This window comes from Varroa jacobsoni, unplaced genomic scaffold, assembly GCF_002532875.2.
Source record: "Varroa jacobsoni isolate VJ856 unplaced genomic scaffold, vjacob_1.0 scaffold_245, whole genome shotgun sequence".
Taxonomy (NCBI): Eukaryota; Metazoa; Arthropoda; class Arachnida; order Mesostigmata; family Varroidae; genus Varroa; species Varroa jacobsoni.
In genome coordinates this window covers 120,260-126,259 of record NW_019213147.1, presented here as the reverse complement: position 1 = coordinate 126,259, position 6,000 = coordinate 120,260, and the positions used below count along the sequence as shown (strand labels likewise).

The following is a 6,000-nucleotide window of genomic DNA, read 5'->3' as shown; positions in this document are numbered from 1 at the left end:
CGGTTGAGAAGTACCTCTGCAAATATTTGCTTTCCTACTTCCTCGAACCTTTCAGCTATGTCCCACTTCAAGTTTATTCTATCGATATAGTCATATGTTGCCAATCTGTTATCGCATATACGCCTGTCGAGTTGGGTACCTGTAACGTAGCCTTGTATCTAACAGCTTGTCAAAACAGCACAATGGAAACTTACGGCATTTAAAAGCATAGCGAAATATAACTACCATACAGAGGTACATCCAAGCACATGTCATTTTACTGACAGCGTTTCTACACTTCGCGGTGTTGTAACGGCTGTTTTTAAACGTTAGCTATACTACCCGACATAACGGTCTGACGTCAGGAAGCGCATCTATTACGCGAAATCGGCAACAAAATGTCCTTCTTATGTTATATGTAGTATCCTATCCTTACGCTTCAATATCAGAATTTGCAATTGGCGTCTTAGGACCCTGCTAGACAGCAGGCAACAGGTGTTCTTTTTTATATTTTTTAATATTGATAAACGTGGGTTAGCCTTCCGTATTAGAGCAGCAGCTAAATGGCTATCGGATAATATTGCACTAATTTAACAAATCACCATAATAACCTTGAAAAGGTCCGAACACAATAGATATATACACTGGATCTTTTAATATTTTTAATTTTCATTGATGGCGTCTGTCAATGGCGTGCATTTTTTAAAATGATGTGTGTTAAAGGGTGTCTCAGCCAAACTTCCCTTACCTGTCTACGAAAAGTGTAGAGGCTGATGTAAGCCACATTCCGATGTCTTTTTTTTATAGTCCTCTTCATCTGATGAAATGGTAGTCGAATATTTATATAAAAGCCAGTGTAGAAAAAGCCTCGCTCAATCTCAGTACCGATCTCTTTGGGTTGAATCGAAATGCGAGATACGTTTGTAGACCTAAATTTCAGCTTTTATGTTGAATTTCCCTCCGTCCAGTCAACAATAATGACGCAATGTTTTACGTGCACGAAACGTTTATTTTATCGTACGCGCGTTTTTTTACACAAATTGATCAATCTCGACGAATTGAGTAAAAAGTGCAACATTTCAAATAGGTATATATATATATATATATATATATAAGTGGGACAAAAAAAAAACTCCAATATGGCGTCTGTTTTGCCGCCATGTGCTAATGGGAATAAAAATTCATTTCTATCGTCAAGCATCGAGCTATGATCAAGTATTTTTCAAGTGTGAATTGGAAGGTTGTAGCGGGTGGTTTTGGTGGGAACGTTTTGGTAGCACAATTTGTTTCCAAAAGATGTCCTGAAAGATTTTCTGAGAGCGAATACCAAAATATCGAAAACATTTATTCTACGTGAAGTACCACGTTGTTTATGTATGTGGTTCTTTTTCACGAGGGTAACAATTCGTGGACTTTTCTTTTGCATAGAAGTGTGTATAGAGTATATTTCTTGATACCAGCTGACAACCCAATGTATAGACACGAAATATAATTTTTCTGTCTATATTTAAATCCCAGTTTTCGGCTTAAAGATGCCACTTAAAGGGTGAAAACTTCATATCATGATTTATGTAAGAAAAGAATTTCTTGACTTCAATCAATAAACCTTGACAAACTGAACAAAAATGCAATACATTTTTTTTGCTTAAAATGAGTATTTCTTATAATATCTAAAAAAAGAAAAAGTACCCATAATACCTAACAAAAAAAAAACAAAACCCTATCGTTGTGTCTATTTTGCGTATACAACTATAAAATAAAGATGTATTTCAACACATTTTTGAACGAATCTTACATATTGCAAGTCTCACGTCTGGTGTTGCCGTCCGACGCTCCATCATGCGGCTGGCTCACACCGCGAAACGAAACGTGTATTTATGCCCACGGGTTCGAAGCCAGGCCACAACGTCCTCTAAGATACCCACGAAGCTGTCACGGGGACTGTTGGTAACGCATTTGCCCGCTAAATTCCCGTGGGACTATGCATATATATATATATATATATATAATTACTTTTGTACCTACAAAAAAAATTCCTAAACACTGGCGACGTTTTGGGGACATACACACATTTATAACCAAATAATAAAACAAAAGGATGAACAACCGCACACTTTGTTAAGGAGACAGAATCAATGCGCAAATTGTGAAATATTAAATATCTACATCCACATTCAATATATATAAATGATATATAAAAATACTCAGGAAGAGAATCAATCTTTATTTGATAAAGTATGTGTGAACATTTCTTATAAATAAGATTGAAAGAAATAAAACATCCTTCAGCTCGTCCCAGAAACAGAATCAATACGTCGACCAAAATAAACTTAATTTTCGTTCAATACATTATGAGAAAACAAAGATTTATTAATAATAAAATATAGGAGACAAAAAGTAAGAAATCTTTAACTCAAGTGGCGTCTGGGAAAATAGTCAATATGCTAATCAAAACACACACACACATATATGCATTTTTATTTAATAAAATATGTGTAAGTGCCTATTATAAAAAAAAAAATGCGAAACCCATTAGTCCTGGTAACTTTCTAGAATCAATAGGTGAGTCGATGATAAGTATCTATCAATTGCAACGCCCTCTCGCGTATCCGACTTCATTCGCCCGCGACCCAACGACAGAAGCAGTGCGTCGGCCAAGGCCGAAGGTATCAGTTAATAATAAACAAGTCGACACTGAAAGAGGCTCATAATCATGCTGTAAGACTTTAGCGCTTAAACTCAATACATTGTTATTGTTTCTGTTGCCGATATTGTATCCAATCTTTTGTCACAAGGTGTTTCAACACGATTCACCCCGGCACAGTAGCATGAAAACGCTGTTGCGGCCAAAAATCAAAATGAGCAATTAGTTGTCTCAGAAATTGATAAAATGCCTATAAAAATAAAGCGCCTGATATCTGAGTGATCGGCTTTTTGTTAGTCACAGAATAAAGTAATCACGTAAGACCAGATTTTATCGAATGGCACTATTCGAAGTACTTCTGGATAGAGGTTCGTGAATCCCTGACCGTATTAGAATTTCACGTGCTAAATGGCTACCTCCCGATAAGACGGTTACTACTACGATAATGTGCTCCCCACCGTGAGTTTTTTTTTTTAATTGCAGCCTATCAAAATTTGTTATTTGTACTCATTTCGAATCTGTGATCTACGTTTCGAATGAATTTCTTTTACCAGGATATTTTTACAGTAGCTTTGTAAGACAAATTTAATTTTCGAATGCGACCCCGTCCGTTAAAGTTCTATAATTTACACCGAACTATTAACTTGACAATGTTGAAATTTAACTGGAATGTAACTGAATTGATCGCCTATAGAATGCGGCCTTACCAACAAAAGTTCATAAACTCGTTGCCAGGTAAAATTGGCCCTTAACCTGTTAAGAAACACAAATACAAAGTACGAACCACTATTTGAGCATCACGTAATTGCCCGGGAGGAGCGCCAGCATGTCAGGGTGCCTTTGCGCCCACTTAAGCGGCACTTGACGGCGTGGCCGGCGTGGCCAGCAGTTGCTTTTCACCTGTTGAAAAGAGCTGATGCGAGAGCGTTCAATCAAAACCAAAAAAAGCGACCATAAACGCCGTTGTGCCCGCCGCAGCTATCCCGAAAAAGGCCAAGGCTAGGTAACAAGCATCAAGGTTGAACGTGACAGTTGCTGTCATCTAGTCGCTAGGTGCTCATTCTGTCCAGTTGCTAGTGTGCAACTGCATAGGGTTTGCAACGGATAAGCCAGACTATTGTTAGCCGAAATATATTGATGGCGAAAAAATAAATCTTTTTGGACCTAACTAGATTCCGTACATGCGGAACACGCACGACAAAAATCGAAGCCTGGTCCCTCTTGGGTCTCGAAGCCTTAATATTGGCATATAGTTCTTTAGGACGAGCTCGTAAGCCTAATGGCTCCTCTAGGCCCCTTAGCTTGGAAGCTTGTCGGCCAAAGAGCTCAAAGGCTCGCGGTAACCGTTTCGTGTATTATGAAAAGACGATACAATAACGAATATCGTAGCTAATGGACAGAAGGCATTACTAAATAAAGAATGTAGAAAACAAATTTATTGTAAAAGAGCGAAACTTTTGATCTCTGAAAAGAAAAAACTACACATGATTCATTTACACGGTCCTAATGCGGTCCGATAAACCATTAATTATGCGGATTTATCACAATAATCTATATCGAAAAATATCTACCATTTAACCCGTACCAGAACCCAGTGGGCGACAGCAGGATTATAGCAGGTTTACTTTAGCCATTTTCCAGTGTCCAAAGACAACAATAACAAGCTAATGTCGGGGCGAGCAGTACATGGGTGGTATCTTCGTCTACCATACAGAGATACTGTTGAAATAATAACAGTACTCATTGTCTCAGTTGTAGTACGGAAAGAGTTTTTTTTTTTTCATTTATTTACAAAATCCCTAACGGTACACACATAAGTTATTCGCGTACACGTAACACCAGATGCTCCGAATCGTCCTATCAGTCACCCAGTTTTAGGTAGAAGAAAAGATGCATAGTTACCACATTTGTCAGAGTCACGTCTGCGTACTCGCGCAACTAACAACGGCACAGTCTGATAATTCATGCTTCAAAATAATATACAGCGGCCATTTTCAATAGTAAAAAAAAATGCTCCTTCCGAAAACTCCCTACGAATTATCGCGATCAAAAGAGATAATTACACGCCAATCAATTTATCACTGTTGTATGTGGTTCCTTCGTGTGCCGTTACTGTCTACGATTCGGTCCGACAGAAAACGATAACGCTTCCTGCCAGCTCCGCCGCGAATAATTGCACGACCCGTCCGGAATTCTCAATGGGCACAATTACGTTTTTCATAGTAGCAAGTTATGATAGAATTACGATTATGACGACGCCGACAATCACAGCGGCGGCGGCAGCAACATTAGCAAAGCAAATCGATGATGAATGAACTGGGTTGTTTGTGGTCAGCTTTGCAATGCACACGTGACACTTCGTTTACGTAACTGTAATAAGTAATAATAAAGTAAAATGTAACGGTATAGGATGCGTAGGAGTGATGCGGGCAGGACATCCACCGTTTGTCGTTACGTTGATGGTCTCGCATAAGCTTCAACCCCAAATATGTTCTTTGTCGATATGTAGTTACTCTTCATTTCAAACTAGCAGCTTGCCAGAAGCGCATCCAGAGTCGCATTTAAACAGGATTTCGATGATGAAAAAGGATAAACCCATTGCCAGGATTGTTACCTTGCTATGAGGATCACATAGTCTATATGTGCTGAACGTGATTTCACGAACGGAAAAATACGGCGACACAGCCTGTACGAGCGATATCCGCCTTTTGGGCCGCAAAATCCAAATCCAGAGTGCTGCCAGCATCACTTAAATCAACAGTAGTATTCGAGACTTTTAATACTACAAGGTCGCTGTTGTCACTGCGGGCATCTGTCACTTGCGTACAAAATATATATACCTATACGAAGGGACCCAGCTTATTATGACGGCAGTATAACATTGTTTTATAGTAGAAAGTCAATGATTATTATGCAGTTTTTATTGAGCAGACAATATAATTCATCTCTCGAAGTGCTCCCGTAAGGGGAAGGTCAAAATATTTGAATATTATTATTATTTAGGACCAGTATCGTGTGGAGTAGAATGTAGTGAAGCAATATAGTTTTCTCTCTTCCTTTCCAGCTACGAAACAGGCCACGTACTGTAGAACCAGATCACGTGTCCAGTAAAATAAAACAATTCGTAAATATTACAAGCAGACAATATTAGTTGGGACCCACCCCCACCCCCACCCCCCCACCCCCTGCTGGGGCATACCGTCGACGAATTTCTTCTGCATGGACGATTACGTCTTTTGATGGTACTGTTCACAAGGCACGTTATTGGTGTTGGTCCACTGGAATTTCAGACCCTAGGCGCGGAGCAGATGTAGTAAAAATAGTACAATTGACTAATGTAGGTTATATTGGAGGGTCGTTACAGGCTGACAACAACA

The 6,000-nt window shown here is 39.0% G+C and overlaps 1 protein-coding gene and 1 long non-coding RNA gene across 6 annotated transcripts in view; both read right to left on the bottom strand.

Moving 5' to 3' along the window:
• The window catches only part of LOC111258547 (uncharacterized), a 127,574-nt gene that overhangs the window by 13,876 nt on the left and 107,698 nt on the right, over positions 1 to 6,000 (bottom strand). The gene's annotated exons all lie outside the window — the stretch shown is intronic.
• Positions 1,198 to 4,058, bottom strand: LOC147753764 (uncharacterized). The gene is made up of 2 exons (XR_015310192.1): positions 1,775 to 4,058; positions 1,198 to 1,292 (listed from the first exon to the last, which is right to left on the bottom strand). It is a non-coding gene; the product is annotated as an uncharacterized LOC147753764 (long non-coding RNA).